Source organism: Monodelphis domestica, chromosome 6 (genome assembly GCF_027887165.1).
Source record: "Monodelphis domestica isolate mMonDom1 chromosome 6, mMonDom1.pri, whole genome shotgun sequence".
Taxonomy (NCBI): Eukaryota; Metazoa; Chordata; class Mammalia; order Didelphimorphia; family Didelphidae; genus Monodelphis; species Monodelphis domestica.
The window spans coordinates 162631641-162654244 of record NC_077232.1 but is presented as its reverse complement, the minus strand read 5'-3'; positions in this window follow the sequence as shown (position 1 = coordinate 162654244).

The following is a 22604-nucleotide window of genomic DNA, read 5'->3' as shown; positions in this document are numbered from 1 at the left end:
TTTTAGTATTTCCTAAAACAAATTCTGGCCACATAACAGAATTATCAATAGGATTTTGTTTTATTTTCCATGCTATTTTTATACTGTGTAGAGTGAGGGTGGTTCCAGGAGTAGAAATTAGTTGTTGAGAAGTGAAATAGATAATGGGTTTCTGATTCTCACAGCTTCATGATTTTGAGCTAGTTAATTTTCATGACTCTCTTGGCAGAAAGCCTTGTGTCTTCTAACTATTTCAATACATGTATAAGTCATGTCAGCAATACATTTAGGGTTTTTATGTATGAGGGAAGCAGGGTAAGGAGGAGCGTTGGCATATATGTCTTGATTTTAGATAAGTACTTAAGAAGAGTCACAATAGATCTAGATAAATGTCCATATGTGGTATATTTCTTTGTGTTGTTGCTGATGTTTAGAAGGAACGGGGTTATTCTTGTTTCACTAAAATTTAAGGCTTCATGGTTTCTTTGGAAGAGAAGACTTCTTCAGTAATACAGATCTCTAACCTTCCATACTTTAGGCTCTCCTTAATTACTTTAATAATGGCAAAAAAAATAATTGCTTGGCAATAATCTGATGATGAACCCATTGCCACAATCCCCAATCCCAACTTGATAAAATGAATCCTTAGATAACTAGCAATACCTCACCAGGATCATTCCAAATTTCTTTACAAATAGCTTTCCTTTACAACCACCATAAATTTCCAGAATCTAGCACTTAGCCATAGTGAGAATCAAAGTAGAACACTAGATTTCTTCAAGAATGAAAACACAACTCACAAGGTGTTCCTATCCATGATACACTTCTCTATAAAGTCATTAACTAAACTAGTGCTTTATTCCTTTCTTGACTTGTTCAAGTCTATTACTACTAGTACAAATAATAAATTCCCCTGAAACAGTCACTTGCATTCAAATACATATTTTTGAAAATTGTAATTATTTTAAAAATATAATAATGGTTCCCTTATAATAGAAATATACAGAATTCAAATAATGCAACTATTTCAGTGTGGATTCATTATCTGCAGTTATTGGGAATTGGTATGCTCTCATGGTTACCGAAAACCTGAGAAATTATATTTATTTTTGCTTCAAAGAAGGGAAAGAATGTTTTTCAACTCTGAGGGTTGCCATGATTTCTATTAATAGGAAAATTTCAACCAGAATTATTTTTTTATTTTTTTCAGGTCTCACCTACCCCAGCCTGATCTACCAACAAAATGTCAGGAAATAAAGTGCAAGAAAATATAAAGATAGTCGAAGAGAATAGTTACTGTTGGATTTGTCCCCTGCTATCTAGTAAAATAACTGTATATTATCACTATTTATTCTAGTCATAAAACTAAATAATGGTGATAGGAAGTAAAATGAGCTCAAAAGAAATTAAATAGTAGACTTGATGAAAATTATGTGATGATTAGAAATTTAATAGGCTTTATTTCTGCATTGTATTTTATTTAGAATCTTTTTTATTTGTAGCTGTGGCAGACAGCTATGGGGTAATGACTAGAGGATTTGGCTTAAAGTCAAGAAAACCAATGCCTGAATCACATGCTTGCTTCCTGTGTGACACTGAGAAATTCAGACTGTTCTGAACTTCAGTATACTCATCTATAAAAAGGGCAAGATATAGCCCCTAAATAACACATATTGTGAAGATTAAATTTAACTCTCCTCATTGTGAAAATAAAAATACTTAATTCTCCCCTGATTATAACAATAAAAAACTTAACACTCCCCTGATTGTGAAGATTAAATTGTAACCCCTGACTATTTTTAGCTTTAATCCCCATCAGAGTAAACACGGTACTTAAAGTTGAGTATGGAGATCTGCCCATTTTTAGATCTAATCACCAAAAGTGCAAATATTCCACTTAATCATGAAGTTGGAGGTGGGTGATAGTGGGTGACAAATAAGAATCAACTAACTACCTTCTTGGCAGTCCTAGAACAGGACTTCAACTGTGATTGGTAGACATAGAATTAGGGGATGGCACAGGAAGTGAAGAAAAAGAACATGTCTTTAAAGGAGCTGTTACTTCCTGTGAGAATTCAATATTTCATTCTGCTGACTGGACTTGAGACCCTGCTCCTGACTGGGCTGACACAAAGTGAATGAAAGGCTGACTCTTAATTGCTGGTTTTTCTCTGAGGAGACTGATCTCAAAAAAGACTTATCCTCTTGAGAGAGGCTCCCTATATCCCCAGGACCTCTGCTACAAGGGCTGAGGCCCCTCTGGCTAAGAACTAATTCCCTGCCCAGGGGCCAGAGAGCAAATTAATTAGTGTTTAGGCTAGATATCTTACCTTATCCTCTCTCTGATTTCTTGCTTCACTCTTTCTACATTTTTTCATTAAATTGTAAATAAAATCTCCTTGCAATTAATTTAATTCCTGGTGACCACACTCATAAAATATAAAGTCCAACCCCTTTTAAATTTAAACCCATTTTTCCCTTTACAATATGTTATGAAATAGAATCCTGTAGATATAGACATATTTCATATACATTACATTTTATATATGATAAAATTTTATTTAAAATATTTTATTTTTAGTTTCATAGACTCTCTCACCTTTCCCTTTCTCCTTTGAGAAATTAAGGAAAATTAAAACCTCATTTATGTTACACATTTTGTAATATGTAAAAAGCAAGAACAAAATTTCTTAGACTCAACAATGAGTTGTTGATTTGATGCCTTTCCATAAAAGTCATGTATTTACCTTCTAATTTCATTTGAACCTCACTTTTCATTTCATATGTCCAATTAGGAATCACTGTACTTCAGAGGGAAAAGTATCAATCTAATTACATGAACCATTAAAAGTCAAGTCTGTAGTTTAACACTTTCTTTTTGCTAAATAGATGTGGAAATATAGGAAACTTATAAAAGAGGATTCTTGTTTTTTGAGTCTTAACAGCATTTTATTCATTTATAATTTTTCTCTTCTTATGCCTTTTATTGTGTTACTATACCTTATTTCTAATATGGAAAAAGACTCTTTTTGTTCTGATCACATGTATCAAAGGATGGACTCAAAATCCGGTCCATCAGACTGACAGGGTAGTCATCTGTTAGGCTATGCTTTCTCTCAACTAAATTGCTGGCTAATAATTTTTTTTTTTGTAAAGGGACATCTCCAAATCTGGAATGAACATTTTTCCTTTGTTTAAGTTTTCCAAAATATATACTTCTAAGTGAGTAACATGGTGAATATTTTTGAAATGCCTGCTTTAGTTTCTTTTTCTTTCTGAAAACAGTTTTTTTCATTAATTTGTCTAATGAAATGAGTCTTACACAGATATTTGGAAGTTGAGTGGTTTCCAAAATCAAGTAATATATATCTAATTTATATTTTATATTCTATTATATTTATAATTTATATTATATATATATGTATATACATACAAACTCAAGAAGGTTCATGGTAATTATAGAATGGTGAAAACAGAAAATATTCTTTTCCTTTTCTCTACAGTATATTTCCACATGCCCAAACTTTCAACTAGTCACAAATTCTACCAAATTGTATTTATGCAGTTTTTTAAAGTATCTGAGAGATAATCAAATATTTCTTAAGGTATAATCCTGGCATTTTGGGGAGAGAATTCAAATTCATTTTGGCTTTTTTACATAATCAACCTCAATGCTACTAGGAAGGGTTAAGTACAATATGCAGATAGGCAACACAGTGGCTGGAGAAAGTGGTCTGGAATGAGGAAAATGGCAGTTCACATCCAGACTCAGAGAGTTACTAGCTATGTGATCTTGGGGAAAATACTTATTTGTTATTTATTTTAACTTTCACAACTTTAAAATAGATATAATAATAATAGAACCTAAATTCCAAGGTTGTTGTGAAGATCAAATGGCATAATATTAGTAAAGCCCTTGGCACAGGGCCTGGCATGTTATAGGTTCCAAATAATTTTCTCTTCCTTTTTTTTTGTCTTGAATTCAATAAATCGCTGATCTAAATAGCATATCTCATTGGGAGTTGTGTTCAATGCATGAAGGAAACCTCATATTGGGTATGAAGCCATCAGTAGTAATATATATGGTATTTATTCTAATAAACTTCACATTCAGATGTCAGGATAGTTATAGCAATCAAGATCAGAGTATAAAGAGATCTCAGATTGTAGTCTTAAATAGATAATTCATTCAAGGTCATAAAGCAGCAAGATGAAAAGCCAGAATTTGCATTCAAGTTCTCAGGGTTCAAATCTATCTTTCATTCTGCTATACAACAGTGCTATTTCTTTATCCAATTTGTGATTGTAATCTCCATCTCCACCTCCATGCCCAAAGTATGAGGCGGCATTAAAACAAAGTGATTATTCCTTCAAGGGATGTATTCAACCTTGGAAAGTGCACATTTACTTGCAGTTTATCATAAAGATGCTTTAGGCAGGTACACCTCCAAAAGCCAGTACTTCAATTCCTATGCCTGAAGCTCTTCTAAATTGAGAAATGCTGCTGTAATTTCAAATCATTAAGCACAATGAAAAGTGATTTACTAGGGCAGAGAGCTTTTTATGAGCACTTCAATTAGTAAGTGAGTGCAAGCAGCAGTTTTGAGTCATAGATTAACTCAAGTAAATGGATTTGAACATGTAACCCGGAAATGGAAATTACACTTAAAAAATTGTTGATGAAAGAAATGAAGATAGATGACAAGGTGTGGAAAATGAAAAGACTTTAAAAACTTAATAAAATGGGACACTTGTTCTGGATTTTGATTTTTCAATCAATAACTATGGGGGGAAATAACTTAAATAATTCCCCTAAGAATGAAAACAGTGATTTTGCAGAGTAGTTTCACATGGTTATCATAACACATAAATATGAGTCCTTCTATAGACCATTAGACTCAACCCATTTTGCTTAGGAAATGAATGAACTGTAAAGAAACTATAAAGTAGCATACATGATGATGCTATAGAAAATTGATAAAAATTATCCAGGTAAGGTAAATAGATTACATAGTAGGACCTTAGTTATATCTGGCACAAGTTTTTAAAAAGAATAGAGTCATAGAATATCAGAGTTGGAGTGTGTGTCAGAAGTTAATTTATCTAAATCATAATTGTACATGAACCTCCTAAATATATTCTCTGACAAGTAGTCTTCATTTTCAGCTTAAATATCTTTAGAAATGTAGAAGAATGTGGTATTATACCCAAAAGGCTACAAAACTGTATTTACCCTGTGCCCAAGTAAGAGCACTATTATTCTGTATCCCAAAGGGATTTAAAAAAGGAAATGGAACTATACATACATTTTTGGTGGCACTTTCTGAAATGGCCAACAATTGGACAATTTCAAAATTGAAATTTCCCTATCAATTGCAAAATTCTGAACAATTTATGGTATATGATTATGATGAAACAATATTGAGCTTTAAGAAAAGATGAGTCAGTATGACTTCAGAAAAAACCAATAACATGAAAAGGCATGAACTAATATAAAGTGAAGTGAGCAGAACCAAGGTAATATTATACACTGTAACAGCAATATTGTGTGTTGATCAACTGTGAACAACTTAGTTATTCTCAGCAATACATTGAAGAAAAAAAATTCCAAAAGTCTCATAATGAAAAACACTAACTCCAGAAAAAGCCTGATGGAGTCCTATTGCAGGAGGAGGCATATTTTTTAAGGTTTTTTTCTTGGGATTTTTGTCTGTCCCTTCTTTCAAAGCATTACTAACATAGACATTTTTTTTGACTGTTCACATATAACCTATATATAATATCTTGCCTTCTTAATGATGTGGAAAGGAGAATGGAGATTTTAAAATAATTATTTAATTAATTAAATTAACATTTTAAATCAATGTTAAAAAAATTACAAGTAATTGGAAAAAATAGAAAAAAAGAATCTCAATAGGCAAGAAAAATAACTTTATCACAAGAAAAAAAAAGATTAAAAACATCATAATGTTGATTTGCCAAGTTGTTTTGTTTTTTCCCTATATTTGATTCAAAAGTTTACCTCTCTTTAATTCTCATCTATTGTTCTTGACTCTGTAATCAAAGGAACATAGAAAAGAAATTTAATCAACCTGACACATCAGCTTTTCAGAAACTTAAACAAGACCAAAAGATATTATATAGCCTGTGAATAGTTGTTGGATGATACATATTCTATAGTAATTCTATTTAAATATGAAATAGCCTGAAGGAAACATTTATTTTCCTTATATTGACTTATAGTCACTGTGACCTCTCCTTAGCAAAGATTACTTTGCCCTTTTTTCTTAGAGGCAAAGTTTTATCAACTTATATCCCACATATCAAGTGTATAGTTTGAGTAGACCATTTAAGGGGATTTGTGATATTGGGGGTAACCAGAACAAATGGGACAGTTGACCTGGGGTATTTTTATGATTTAGTAATAGAATTGGCATTCAATCTCAACTCTTTCTCATTCTGGCTTGTACACTAATTAAAATCACAGATTTTTTAGGACTTAAAGGAATTATATATATAAAACCTAGTCTAACCATCTCATTTTAAAGATGAAGGAAATGAGTTACAAAGTTGTTGTTTTTTTTTATTTCTTAGGGAACAGTTAAGAATTATAATTATGATCTCTACATCTCAAGAAGATGATTTCTCACAATTCTTATTTATATCTTTGGCACCAACATTCTGTCAAACAAGGTCCTACTTAAGCTTTTACTTAAGATCCCATCATATCTTGCCTGATCATTTTGTAATTAGCTTGCTAGGTGTTCTTACCTGTATCATCTGCCCTTCCTTAATCCATCCTTCACATAGCTTCTGAAATCATTGTGCTATTACATAATTCTGAAAATATAGGAGCAGTACAGTGGACCAAACACTGATTCTACAATTAGAGGACCTAGGCTCAAATCTAAATTCTAATATTTCCTACTTTTATCACATTAAGCAAGTCATTTAGTCACATTCAATGCATCCTTCTGTGCTAGTTACTATATTTTATGTTTCTACAACAGCTAAATTCCCTGAAAAAGCAATCTATAATCATTCTTACCATGCTGAAAAACAAAACAAAACAAAACTTTCTTTCCTTACTGTCTTTTTAACTCTCTGAAGTCTGGCTTTCAATCTTATTATTTCATTCAAACTATTCTCTCCAAAATTATCAGTTATCATGCATATACATACAATATGATAGTATAGGATATATGTTTATACATTTATACATACATATAAATATAATAGTATGCTATATAGGAATATTTATAAACAATGTATACAAATATGGATGTCTGAATATATATATGCACACATACATATAGATATATATTATATGTATATGTTATACATATAAGTATATAATACATACAGTTTATATATGCATAAATACATTATGTTTCCATGCATGAATGCACATAGAAACAGGTATATATGATATATAAACATCTATATTCCTATATGTTTTGTGAATATGCATGTGTGTGTACTACAGAAATATCCCACTCCCAAGACTCATTGGCTCCCTTTGAGAGCTGTTCCAGCAGTTTCTCAGAGGGAAGGGTCCTGTTAAGGGTAAAATTAGGGTTGTTGACTGAATATATTATCTTAGTGGTTGCCAGGGATTACAATTCAATACCAATAAAATGCTCAAGTCAGTTTGGGATTTTTATGGTGCTTTTATTAAAATAGAAGGAAGAAATTAGGAAGAAGAGAGAGGAAAACAAATTGGACTGTTCTGGCAAGCTAGGTAGGAGTTCAGAGGCCTAGGCCAAGGGGCCTTCTCAATCTAGCTTGGCTTTCAGTCACGAGGCCTCCTCCTAGATGAGGGGCCTCCTAGGAGGATAGTTCTTTAGGAGGTAAAGGAAAACAGGAATCAGCCTAAAGCACTCAACAAGCATGCTAAGGACACCACCACAATCTCCCAAAGCTGAGAGAGCCCAGGGAGCAAGAGAGCAAGGGAGAGGAAGTGATACAAAATATATAGACAGTTCTTTACATCACTTCCTGCATCTCACATGTACCAATGGTAGCTTAAGCTTGACTTAGGACAGCCCAGGGGTCAGTTGTTTCTTATTTGTCACTTGCTAGCACATAAGGGTCATAGGCCATCTTTGCTAGAATTCTAAAGACTAACCAGGGTGGAATAAAACAAAATTCACAGTCCTTTTGTCTAAGTGTGATGATTCAGTCAAATAATGGATGATAGGCACTGCATGCTCAATTTTGTGTCAGGCGTCACACAGTGCTCTGCCATTGCACAGGGTTTGGTTTATTTTACAGGTTCAGTGAGTACATACTTTCTTGGCACACAATCATTTCTCGACAAACATGTTTCCATAGAACCTAACAACAGACATAAAGCCTAAGGAGATAGTCAAGAAACATTGTTGCTATGACAGAAATAGATGAATGATATAAACAGGGTGATCTGGAGGTTAGTTCTCCCTTTCATATGGGATGACCAGTTAGGAGAATCATTGTTACTTTTGGTCAGTTTTCACAATCAATGACAATTACTTAGGAGATGGATAACAAAGCATTTTGTAGCTAGTTATAGGGTTAAAGGGTAAATTAAAGCTGACCAGAATTGGGGTTTTCCTTAATTTACAAGTCCTATTTTTCTTGTGTTATTTTAAAGCATCTGGCAATGTTGCCTGATTTCTGTTCACAAACAGATTCAGTGGAGTATGTCCTGTAGACCTGTTGTAGCTCACCTTTATGTGTACCAATGGCAGCTTAAACTTAGCTTTGGACTGCCCAGGGGGCAGTCAGTTGTTTCTGATTTGTCACTCACTAGCACACATGGGGAATAAACTTTCTCCCCCTCTACACTTGATCCTTATTCCTGGTGGCTAAAAATCTAAAGAATAAGTAGGGTGGAGTTCCTCTCATTTTCACACCTTCATAGTCTCACATATAGACTATTGTAATAATCTCTGGATGGTCTGTCTGCCTCATGTCTTTTCACTTTGGTCTATCATCCTATGATTTAGAAGAGTGACTTTCCTAAAGAACCAACTTTATGTCACCCATCCAATGCAGTTAAAACTAGTGTGTCCTTAAGAAGTCCAGAATCAAATATGAAAGTGTTTCTTCAACTTTTAAATACCTTCAGAACTTGACCATTCCTATTTTTATAGTTTTCTTTCACTTCATCACATATGATATGATCTAGTGATAACAGATCTCAATATTCCTCTAATAAGATACTCCATCTTTCTGCCTCCATGTATTTTCACTTCTTTCCTACTTGCCCCTTCATCTCACTCTTCATCTCATTCTTCCTATTTTCATTATTTCTTTAATGTCTCAGCCAAAATTTCACTTTCTATAAGAAGAGCTTCCTAATCAGTGTCAGTTCTAGTGCCTTCTATCTGAGTTTACCTCTGGGTTTCTATATACCTTTTTTGTACATACTTGTAAATTATCTCCTCCATTTTATTATGAATTCCTTGAAAGCAAGAACTGGATTTGTTTCACTTTGTTTTTATTTAATCTCAGTATTTTGTACAGTGATTAGAAAACAGTAATGAACAATGACAAGTAAATAGTAAACATTTAATAAACTCTTGTTAAGTGAGTAGTTTTAAGTGTTTTCCTATTTCTCAATTGATAAAAGGTGTGTGTGTGTGTGTGTGTGTGTGTGTGTGTGTGTGTCTGTGTGTGTGTGTGTGTATACATCTGGTCAAATATTTGGATTCCTTCTCAGAATATTGCTTGTTTTTAATTGAAGGCATTGTAGTTCCAGTAACAGAGCCAGAGAATAATAATGATAATGTTGATGATAAATATAATAATAACTTAAAAGAAGCATTTATATAAGTCTTTAAGTATGTAAACCATTTAACAAATATTTATCTTACCTAATTCTTACAATAAACTTGTGAAAGAAGTTCTATTATTATTATAATCATCATTTTATACAAGTTGAAAGTTGAGAGGTTAATTAAATTGTTTTGGGTCATTCTGCCACATATGCCATTATGATGTACTTACAGCAGGTTTTTTACTCAGGCTTTTTGATTTCAAGTTCAGCACCCTAACTTCTGTACCATCAGTAAGGAAGTCCATGGAGAGAGTATTGGCAGCTTGGTAGAGAGCAGAAAGACTCTAGATTTTTTTTTTACTTTATTATAAAAAATAAGACCTACCCTCACCTCACCTAATAATCTGGTTTAGTGGCAGTTCATAATATAAGCAGAATTGAGAAAGTAAAGAAAAAAGAATTCTCCTCCTCCCTGGCCTTTCACTTTAAGGTCATTTAACAAGGGATTTACTAATTTTCTGACCTTATTCAAATTATCTTTCAGTCTCAGTTTCCTCATTTGTTACATTAATATAAAATTGCATTTATTTCACAGTGTTCTTGTAAGGTTTAAAAGAGAACTGCCCTATAAGAATGATAGCTATCATCATTATCATATGATCTGTTCAGAAGCTCATATTACTAAAAATAATCCAAACTTAATGGTTTTAGGTTGAAAGATTTGCATTCTTATTGACTTAAAATGTAAATAGGTAGTACAGTATATTCATTAGTCTTTAGAACTCATTGATGCTTTTCTCAACAAGAAATTTAAATATGTCTTTTAGTTATAATCAAGCATTATGTAATCTGGAATTAATTTTACTCAGTACCTCTCTCACCTATTTGCTTTGATTTTTGGACATCCTTATTTATTTAAAGAAGGATCATGAAACATGAAAAGTTGTTTCATTTTTTAATTCAGATACTAGTTAGCTTTCTTTCCTTCTGCAAATGTAAAAGGAAATCTATTAATGCAAAAACTCTGCTTTAGCATTGATATTTAAGGTTATTCTTTACGCATAATTGTGAAATTGGTGACATCTCTGATTCCTTTCAATAGTAATAAAGAAATAGCAAAAATATTTAGAGTCCCCAACATTACATCATATATTCACAATATACTTTGATGGTTAACATTGTGAATATTGAATTTGGTTCTCCCTTGATTATAACAACTAAGGTACTTAGCTCTTCCCTGATTGTGAAGATTTAAATTGTAACATGTCTATTTTTAGATTTTAATCCCCATAAGTGTAAACACCCTACTTAAAAGTTAAAGATGGAGACCTGCCTATTTTTATAGACAATCACAAAAAGTGCAAATGTGATCATTAAAAGTTGAGTAGGAAGATCTGCCCATTTAGATCTAATCACCAAACATGCAAATATCCCATTTAATCATGAAGTGGAAGGTCTATGACCCACATGTGCAATAGTGGGTAACGAATCAGAATTGATTAACTAACTGCCTTCTGGTCAGTCCTAGAGCAGCGCATCAGCTATTATTGGTATACCTGGAATTAGGGGAAATGACAGAAAAGAAAATGTCTTTAAAAGTGGAGTTCAACTTGGAACTGGAGATACCTGTAGTAGAACCTCCTGTGAGAGAAACAGTTCTTCATTTTTGGAAGTGCAGATAGGAGGAATTCTTCAGGCTTTTGAGTTGAGGCTGGTGAAGAGGGGCTGCACTGACACTTGGTGAGTGAAAAGCTGACTCTTAACTGCTGTATTTTCTGAAGAGATTTCCCTGGTCATCGTCTTTGCCAAGGCTGGTTGAAACTAATTCTCCCTGCCCAGAGAGGCCAGGAGTAAATTACTTAGTGCTCAGGCTAGAAGTCTTACCTCATCTTCTCTCTGATTACTTGCTTCACTCTACATTTTGTAAATAAAATGTAAATGAAATTTCTTTGGAATTAATTAAATTCCTAGTGACCAAACTCTTAAATAATCAAATTCAACCCTTTAAAAAATAACCCTTCCCCCCCCCGATAATATGCAATTTTCAAGGTTTGTCACTTAATACTGGTTGAACCATAATTGATAAAGTGACAAATCTTTAAATGACAAGCTTGCATCATAGTCAAACAGTCACACAAAGGTTTTATTAACATTGAACCTGAGAGAAATTTTATTTTTATTTTTACACTTCTCATGCTGCCATTGAAAAAACAAATAGAAGTTGACTGATAAAATTTGCTTTTATACTATTCAGTTTGATATGATTTACTTAAAAGTGTAGTAAAATGATGGCTCACTATTCAGATTTTTTTTACAAAGTAAAAGCATCTCAATTACAAATTAATTTATTTTAAATCTTAGATCCTATATTATAACCAATCTATCATTCTTTAATCCTATAAAACTAAATTCTTGGAATTTAGAAATCAAATCCAAATACTCTAAAATTTGAGTTTGCACATCGATAAAAAGTTACATTTTGACTTTGCATTCATTGTCAATTTAAATCAATTGTGAGAAATGATATTGGCTATTTTGAAAATTTGTGCTTAAAAACTATTTTAGTAAATATGTGTGTATTTTCTAAAAAGAAACAGATGAGATATGCTTTTGAATTATTGTGAACTCTTCAAATTCTTTGAAACATCTTTTATATAAGGCAAAAACATCTGAATTTGTTGCCTTATTTGGAATTCTCTTTTCTCATTCTCTTTATCATTGGTTCACATGATATACAATGAAAGAGCAAGATCATGTTAACAACAAACTGAGAGGAGAGCATCAGTCAAAGTATGATACTTGAAATTATGGAAGTTATTCTATATACATACATATATATATTTAGTAGGCAATCATTGCATTTTTATTTATTTTAAAATATAGAATAAACATATTTATTCAAGCTAATGACAAAAATAAATCAGAGAAGTTATAGATTTATATCAGATAATACCTGTGGTAGATGAGTTTTCCCACTGGAAAATAAGACATCTAGAATTCCCAATCTTAACCATGGGCAAATTCTCCAAAGTGCATCAAAATGGAAATAGGGACTTCTCTGCTACAGGATAGCTTCTTCCTAGAATCTTTCTAGGTACCTTACAGTCAATAGCCAGACAATAAACATTTAATTGCCTATTAGGCAACAGATATTGGGCATACATTACAAATAAAATGATAGTGCCTATTCTCAAGGAGTTTACAAATTAATAGGTTCATAACCACATTCATTGTTGCATTACACTGTTTAGGTCAGGTGAACACTTCTGTTGGCAACAGGCAAGACTCTAGGAAGATTATCATCGACTATTGCAAAGGTTAAGTGGGAGGAGTTTGATAAAATTGAGGAGAGCAGTGTGACATGGAAATCACTTTAAAAGACTGATATATATTAATTTATGGTCGCCAAGGAATTCAGCTATGTAATTCCTAAATGAAAACTCAAGTCAGCAGTCAACCTTTTATGGAGTTTAATTACAAACAGGAGGAAGAAAGGTATGAGAGAGAGAGAGAGAGAGAGAAATAGAGAGAGAGAGAGAGAGAGAGAAAGGGGAGAGAAGGGAATAGGGCTTAAATACCCCCTCTGTTTAGGCTGGGCCAAAAGGCCCAAGCCCTTAGATAGCTGAGGCAAAGAAAAGAGATCAGTCCCTATCACTCACATGACCAAAATGGAGAAACAGTCTCAGGGGCCCCCACCTCCAGCTTCCTTCAGAGCAAGCTTCTCAGAGCACAACCTCTCAGAGCAAAACCTCTCCAACCACCTCTCAGTCCTCAGACCCTGCTATCTTTAAGGAAACCATCCAAGTTCCCTCCCCTCAGTTCTCACATCTACCAATCACTGTCCATGTCTTCCCTGTGCCAATGGTGGCTATAGCTTAACCCAGGACTGCCCAGAGGTCTATGGCTTTGCACATGTCTGTTGAAGGTCATATTCTCAAATAATTAAATAATTGATCCTTTGATGCCGCCCTTCCTAAATCCTGTTACTCTGAGTAGGGTGGAGATTGTAAGTTCCGAGACCTGGTTCTGTCATTCCAAGTATCTCTATTGTATCAATTCTAAAATCAAACATGACTCAAAGAACTTCCTTTTCTATGCTTAAGCATAGGTCAAAGCCCTTTCCATTGTTTAGCAAAAGGTTTCTGTCCTAAAGTAGTCTTAAGAAGGGAGGAGAAGGAACCTCCCATGCCAATGGGGTTCACATTCCAATAGAGTTCCCACTATCAGTAGGAAATTCTTCAAGTATGAAATTTCCCAATGGTGAAATTTCCAACATTTATAAGTCTAAGAAATTTTAAGGTTTACAATCCCCCCTGATGATCATTGGGAGACTAGTCTCCCCATTGATCATTTAACATAATCATTTTGTAGTTCTAAATGCATTTCTAACTATAGATATACACAATATTCAATTTTCTAAGAGAAATTAGAATAGTGAGAGAGGAAATAGAAAAGAAAAGAAAGCAAAACCAATGTTTTGCTAGGCGCTTTGACAGAAAGTCAAATTAGGGGCAGTCCCTTTTGGCATAAATGTGTACAATTACAATAAATGTTCAATCAAAAGTTCAGTCTAATCAATCATATCCAAAGTTCATTCTTGATCTTCTTGATGAAGTGTAGGTTTTCAGCATCTTTCTGCAACAGTTCATTCTCTGGATATGAAAGTTTCAAGCTTCTTTCTTGAAGATCTTTCCTCTAACAAAATCAAAATCTTTGATTTTTATAACAGTAAAATCTTAAACAAAATTCAAAATTCTTGGATTTTTATAAAAATACAATCTCAACCAAAAAAAATTCAAAAATAAAAAAATTCTTAGATTTTAAATTAAAATACAATCCCCCCTGAAGTAAGTATTAAAAAATATGAAGTTTAGCTCAGAATGCAATGTTAAGTTATGGGGATGTATGTGTCAATTATCAAAAGAATAGAAAAATAATCAAAAACATAAGAAAAATTCAAAATAGGCCTTGTATAGGTCCAGTTTAAAGTAATTTCTATCCCACAAGAATGTAGGACAGAATGCAGTAATATTTCACTTAGCCATTTGTAGCCAAGACTACAGGAAGTAGCCATAATATAAGAAGAAAAGAATTAGAATTCTATTTTGATGGGGAAATGTCATTCCCTCGTCTGATTTTTTTTTTCCTTCAGGGATATAGGGAGCCAGCATGATAGTCAAGCTTTGTACTTGTTTGAGTACTTCATAAAGAGTGTAGATACAAGGAAGTCCTACGACTTAAACACAAGTTAAGCATCGCAACCTCGTGTCTCACTTTAATATTTCTTGTGTGCTCTATTGGCACTATTCAGGTTTAGTCTGTGCTCCTTGTTTTTATCCCTTTTCCTGGAATCAGACACAAACATTAATCACAGTCCTATAATATTTTATCAATAAATGGCAGGTTCCCATAGTTTAAAGCTTTTAGGCATATATTGATATTATACTAAGAGTATATATATATTAACTTGTATTACTGCAGGAAAAAAATAATATTAATATTAATTATGTGTACCTTCAGTACAAAAAATGAGAAAAAAATCAAATATTCTGATCAAAAAAGAAAAGAAAAGAAATAAGAAAAATAAGAAAAAAATCAGTAATTCAATATATTCTTGAAAAAACAGCATCCATTTGTCTATGGATTATTATCTCCAATTCATATAATAATATATAGTCACAATTCTTAGAATACAGTCAATCAGTCTCAGCAGAAGATGATTTCTTCACATGTGAGCAGTGAATCCAAGAGTCTCTTTCTCCAATCTTTATAGATGTTGGAGTAGTTAATAATATTTGGAATGGTCCTTCCCATGAAGGTTGAGTTGCTCCAGTTTGCTTGAAATTCTTGATATAAACTTTATCTCCTGGGTTCAGGTCATGCAGAGAAAAGTCTAATTGTCCGGCTTGTACTGAAGCTCTGGATTCATAAAGTTCACGTAGTTTGTGCTGTAACACCTGTATATAGGAAGCAATAGTAATATCTCCCCCTAATAGTGATGTATAAGCCAGGGAGAAAGGCTTAGCCTATATAGGTGGAGGTCCAAAAAGCATCTCAAATGGTGAAATATGTAAGTCTCCTCTAGGCCTGCTTCTAAGATAAAATAGGGCCAGAGGGAGAATTTCAGGCCATTTTAAATGGGTCTCAGTGCATAATTTGCCAATCATAGTCTTAAGTTCTTTATTCATCCTCTCCACTTGGCCTGAGCTCTGGGGGTGATATGGAACATGGAATTTTGGAGTTATCCCCATGTAAGAATATATTTGGTTTAAGATAGAATCGGTAAAATGACTCCCTCTATTGGAGTCAATACGTGCTGGCAGGCCAAAACGAGGAATAATTTCCTTTAAAAGTATCTTTGCAACAAAATCTGCTGTGGCTCGGGTTGTAGGAAATGCTTCCAGCCATCTGGTTACTTGATCTACAATTACTAGACAAAATTTATAATGTCCAGCCTTTGGCATCGTTATGAAATCTATCTGTAGATGTTCAAAAGCTGTGTAAGCCAGAGGATGTCCCCCAAAGGCTTTTCCACGATATGCATGTTGGTTATATGTCTGGCAAATGGAGCAGGCTGAACATACTTTAGAGGCTATAGTAGTTATACCAGGGGCTATCCATACTCTCTTGACAGTGTCCACGATGCCCTGGGTGCCAAAATGAGCATTTTTATGAATAGATTGGCAAATTTGGTTATAGAAAATTCTAGGGAGCAGGGGTTTTCCTTCAGATGACACCCATACTCCATTCATCTGTTTTTCTTTAAATTTTTGTTCCCATTTTTCCACTTCCTTTTCATTATAGGAAAGTGATAAATTTAAATTATCAGTGGTTGTTAATGTTAAAATTAATCCAGGTCCTTCTATGGCTGCTAGTTTTGCAGCTGCATCTGCTGCTCGGTCATTTCCTCTAGAGACAGGTTCAGAGCCACCTGTATGGGCAGAGCAATGAACTACAGCTAGGGCTTTAGGCAGTTTGAGAGCAGAAAGAAAATTTCTGCACTAGCTATGGATTTTCCAGCTAAGGTTAAAAATCCTCTCTGGAGCCATAGCATCCTGACTGAGTGACAAATGCCAAAAGCATATCTAGAATCCATATAAATTGTTGCCTTTTTATCCTTGGCAATTATACAAGCTTGTTTTAGAGCTATGAGTTCTGCTCCTTGAGCGCTAATGTTAGAAGGTATGAAGCTGACCATTCAGTGGCAAATTCTGAGACTATGGCAGCTCCAGTGTAACGTATGCCATCCCTCATAAAAGAGGAACCATCGATAAATAAAATCAGATCTGCATTGTCTAAGGGAGTGTCCAAGAGATTATCTTAAGGCTTTTCTTCCATGGACACTAATGTTTCACAGTTATGTAATGGTTCTTCTGAAGTAGATAAATCTGGAAGCAAGGTGGCATGGTTAAGAGTTGAACAACGTTTCAAGGTAATATTTTCACTATTTAATAAGGTTATTTCATACCTTGTAATTCTCTGATCCGAGAATGCCTGTGTTCTATGTTTTATCAATAATGCTTCTATCTCATGTGGGCACATTATTGTTAATGGACATCCCAATACTAAATCAACGGTTTTTGTTACTAGTAAGGCTGTAGCAGCTACTCCTCTAAGGCATGGTGTTGCTCCTGCTGCTACTGGGTCTAGTTGGGCAGAATAATAAGCAATTGGGCTCTGAGAAGGTCCCAAAGTCTGAGTTAACACACCAGAGGCTACTCCTCTTCGCTCAAGCACATATAAAGTAAATGGCTTGTTGTAATCTGGGATGCCTAGAGCAGGGGCAAACATGATAGCCTTTTTTAGATCTGATAGAGCTGACAGGTGTTCAGGCTCTAATTTGAGGGGTTCAGGAACCGAATCCTTTGTTAATGCTATAAGGGGTTTAGTAATTTCCCCATAGCAAGGAATCCATTGTCTGCAAAACCATGTTGCTCCTAAAATTGCTCTCAGCTGTTTCTTAGTGGTAGGAGCACTCAATTTTTGAATATTCTCAATTCATTTTGGAGAAATATAACGAGCACCCGCAGTCAAGATGAATCCCAAATATTCTACTTTTTGGAGACACCACTGAACTTTATCCTTAGAGATTTTATGTCCTTTTTTTTGCAATTCCAAAAGAAGGTGTTTGCTATTTTCTTGACGTGTTTTTGCATCTGTTGAAGCCAAGAGTAGATCATCTACATATTTGATTAATTTGCTATTTTTAAATGTTATATTTAAATAAGTTCGGACTTTTGACATAACCCTGTGGCAGCCAACACCAGGTATATTGTGAGCCCTTCCAGGTGAAAGCAAAAATATGCCTGGAGTTCTCATGTATAGGTATGGAGAAGAAAGCTGAACACAAATCTACTACTGTAAAGTATGTAGCTGTGCTAGGAATGGATGAAATAATAGAAACTACGGAGTGTCTCTTTATGACATGATTATTCACTGCCCTTAGATCCTGTACGAATCTATAGAGGTGATTGTCATCGGGCCCTTTTTTTGTTTTTTTAATTGTCAGGATGGGCGTGTTGTATTCAGATTTGCAAGGGATTATTATTCCCTGTTCTATTAATGAGTTAATAACCGGTGTAATACCCTCAATTGCCTCCTTTGAGAGGGGATACTGAGGGATAGAAGGAGGTGGGCTAGATTTAGTTTTTATCTTCACAGGAACAGCCTACTTAAGTAAACATACATCGGAAGAAGATGTGGCCCAAAGAGACTCCGGTATATCTTTAGGTATTGCAAAGACAGGATGCTCTTTTTTCTCCTGACTCTCTGAGAGAATTACAGGGAGTAATTTTAAAGATTCCTCTGGTATTTCTAATGATAATGAGCCATCTGGGGAGCAGGTTATTGTGGCTCTGAGATTGCATAGAAGGTCCCTCCCCCGCCAATTTAAAGGGGAGTCAGGCATCAAAAGGATGGAGTGTTGTACCTCTAGGGGTCCTACAGACACCATTCTAGGAGGAAGTCTTTTAACTCTTTGGGTTATTCCTGATACTCCCATTACATTCTCTGAGCCAACAGAATAACATTGTAAATCAGGTGTTCTCTTTAATACAGACCAGGAAGCTCCGGTGTCTAATAAACAGTCATAATAGGTGTTATCCACCTTTAAGGTAACATGGGATTCATTAGTATGGGGGGTGGCAGTGGATAGGGACAACGGGTAGTAGGACATCAGGGTCTGGGAAATAAAAGGTTGTATCCTCTGATTCCTGTGCCCCAGCCCCCCCCCGGACACCATCATTGTGTTTGGGATATTCCTTGGGCACCCCCCTGAAGGGCACCTCTCAGAGGGTCATTAGTACCTCGAGTATTTTTTGGACCAGCGCCATTTCTCATATATTGTTGTTGTTCATTATCATTATAATTCTCTTCATTTGGAGCATTGTCATTATTTTCCCAATTCCTATTTCTATAATTCTGGTTTCTCAAGTTCTTATTTCTATATTCATTATAGTTATTTCCATAGTCATTATTATAATTTCTAGAATTCTGGTTTCTATAACCATTATCATCATTTCTATAGTTATTATTTCTAAAGCTATTATTAAACTGTATATTCCTTCCAATCATCTTAAGAAAAGTTCTACATTCCATCATTTTGTGGCCCTTCTTCTCACAGAAGTGGCAAGTAATGGATTGATAATTGGATTACTGGAGAGGGGCAATTGTCATTGGTTCATTATCATGCCCACTTTCTAATTTAGTTATCCTATCTATTAAATATCTAATTTTTTTCTTCATTTCCTCCATGTCATCATTATTTTCTTCCTCCTTTTCTTTGTTTCCCTTTAAAACTGTTTTTTGAAATTTTTCAAGGTCCATATCAGTCCATCTTGGGCATTGTGTTCTAAAATAATTCTTAATTGCTTTGCAAGAGTTATTTACAAAGATCCTTCTAACTTGTCTTAAACTACTCTCTTTAGTTAAGTCCCAATCTAAGTATCTGTCCCCAAACTCGATTATTCTATCCATAAATCTGGAGGGTGTTTCTTCTTCCATTTGCTTAATTTTTTCAAGTTCCATCCACTTATCTGTACTGTCTGCACATTCGTTCATTGCCGTGAGGATGGCCTCTCTACAACGGTATAGTTGTAGATAATCCTCAGGATTGTTATAGTCCCATTCGGGATCCTGAGATGGCCAATGTGCTGCATTACGCCCCCGGGTTTTGTTGCCATGAGCAATTATTTTATTTTTTTCACGTTCAGTTAAAAAAGCCTGTAGCAAGTTCTCAAAGTCCTTGTAAGAAGGATTATACTGAAAAAATATGTCTCCCATCTTTTTTGCTACTAGAAAAGGATCTTGTTCATATGTGGGGATATTTTTTGTAAATTCATTTACTTCTTGGGGAGTAAACGGTATCCTATGTCTTAAAGTCACCACATCCCCATTCCGTCCTATTTCAGGTACTTCTCTTAGAGGAAACAGGCCTCTAGTTGAATTTTGTACCTCTGGGTCAGATTGACAAGGACAGGTTTCTCTAGGAGGACAAGATCTCCTTTGCATTGGAATTTGGTTTTCTGTAGGAGAGGGAACATGAGAAACTGGGATTGCAGGGGAAGGGTTTTGGGGATTAAATTCAGTCAAGATTTGCACTGCACAAGAGAAGCAGTCTGTTAACTGGGCTATAGGGAAGGTGTTTTCCATCTCTATTTCAGGGAAGGAAATTTCCTCATTCAAAGGTTCAGAAACAGGTCTGTTTCTGGTAGAGTGGGTGTTTGCCCATTGATCCTGTAAGAAACATTTTTGATCTTCTAATTGGGCTTGCATTTTATCCTCAATTTTTTTTATTTTATCCCCAATATTTTTTTTATTTTAGCATCTCTAAATATAGTATTTAGGAGTACAAAAATGACAGTACCTATCAATATAAAAATATGGAGGTATCCTGCATTCCTCAATGCCCCTAATTCTTCATCTGCCATATAAATGTCAAAGAATGTAGTACTCATTTATATATATATATATATATATATATATATATATATATATTGTAATTATTTCTCTAACAGTCTTCACAAAACACATGGGGAGCAGGGAAAAGCAACAAACTTTCCACAGGGTTTTTGTTTGTTTGTTAGTTTGTTTGTTTGTTTTTTTAATCTAGGAAGTTGTTCCTTAAGGGAAAGGATATTTAGAAACAGCTCTTCCAGCCAGGACTTTAGGGTCCTGTTTCTGAGATTTAAAACAGCTGTTTCTATCTAACTATCAGAGTCACACAGCTGGGAAGTATCCGAGGTCCGATTTGAACCCAGGACCTTCTGTCTCTAGGCCTGGCTCTCAATCCACTGAGCTACCCAGCTGTCTCTTAAGATTAAAGGGAAGAAAAAGAAAAACTGCTGATTCCAATTTAACTGAAGGAGAAAAGAGAAGAGAGAAAAAGTTTTTTATACTCACGTGTTCTAGCAGCTGTATCTTTAAGCCAAGTTTGCTGTTAAAAGGGACTAAGTGGTGAGATGGTAGAGTAAAAAGGCAAGAAATTTCAGAAGTTTATTGAGAGAATTCTTTAGCCTCCCGTGTGGTCAGCCACAATGTGACAAGGAAATCACTTTAAATGACTGATATATATTAATTTAAGGTCGCCAAGGAATTCAGCTATGTAATTCCTAATGAAACTCAAGTCAGCAGTCAACCTTTTATGGAGTTTTTAATTACAAACAGGAGGAGGAAAGGTATGAGAGAGAGAGAGAGAGAGAGAGAGAGAGAGAGAGAGAGAGAGAGAGAGAGAGAGAGAGAGAGAGAGAGAAAGGGGAGAGAAGGGAATAGGGCTTAAATACCCCCTCTGTTTAGGCTGGGCCAAAAGGCCCAAGCCCTTAGATAGCTGAGGCAAAGAAAAGAGATCAGTCCCTATCACTCACATGACCAAAATGGAGAAACAGTCTCAGGGGCCCCCACCTCCAGCTTCCTTCAGAGCAAGCTTCTCAGAGCACAACCTCTCAGAACAAAACCTCTCCAACCACCTCTCAGTCCTCAGACCCTGCTATCTTTAAGGAAACCATCCAAGTTCCCTCCCCTCAGTTCTCACATCTACCAATCACTGTCCATGTCTTCCCTGTGCCAATGGTGGCTCTAGCTTAACCCAGGACCGCCCAGAGGTCTATGGCTTTGCACATGTCTGTTGAAGGTTACATTCTCAAATAATTAAATCTTGATCCTTTGATGCAGCCCTTCCTAAATCCTGTTACCCTGAGTAGGGTGGAGATTGTAAGTTCCAAGACCTGGTTCTGTCATTCCAAGTATCTCTATTGTATCAATTCTAAAATCAATGATGACTCAAAGAAGGTCCTTTTCTATGCTTAAGCATAGGTCAAAGCCCTTTCCATTGTTTAGCAAAAGGTTTCTGTCCTAAAGTAATCTTAAGAAGTGAGGAGAAGGAACCTCCCATGCCAATGGGGTTCACATTCCAATAGAGTTCCCACTATCAGTAGGAAATTCTTCAAGTATGAAATTTCCCAATGGTGAAATTTCCAACATTTATAAGTCTAATAAATTTTAAGGTTTACAGCAGTTTGAGAAAATCATATAGTTTAATAGATAGAAAATAGAAAGGAGGAAAGAGAGATTATTATTCCAATACCCTATGATCATACATAAATTCTTATCTAAATTTTCTTTAAAATCTACTCTGTTTTCAAGGACAGGTACTTCTTGCTTGGCCAGCCTAGGCCTATCTAATCTACTCTATCTATACAATATTTACCAACTACCTATCTTCTTAATTAAACAAGCATTCATCACCCATGAACTCCTTCAATTAGATTTTATCCTCCAAATGTCAGTAGCAGAGACAAAGACTGACCTCCTGCTCTTCTAGAGGTCTTGATGTAAAAGACCCTCTAACTGCCAACTGTCCCTTAACTTC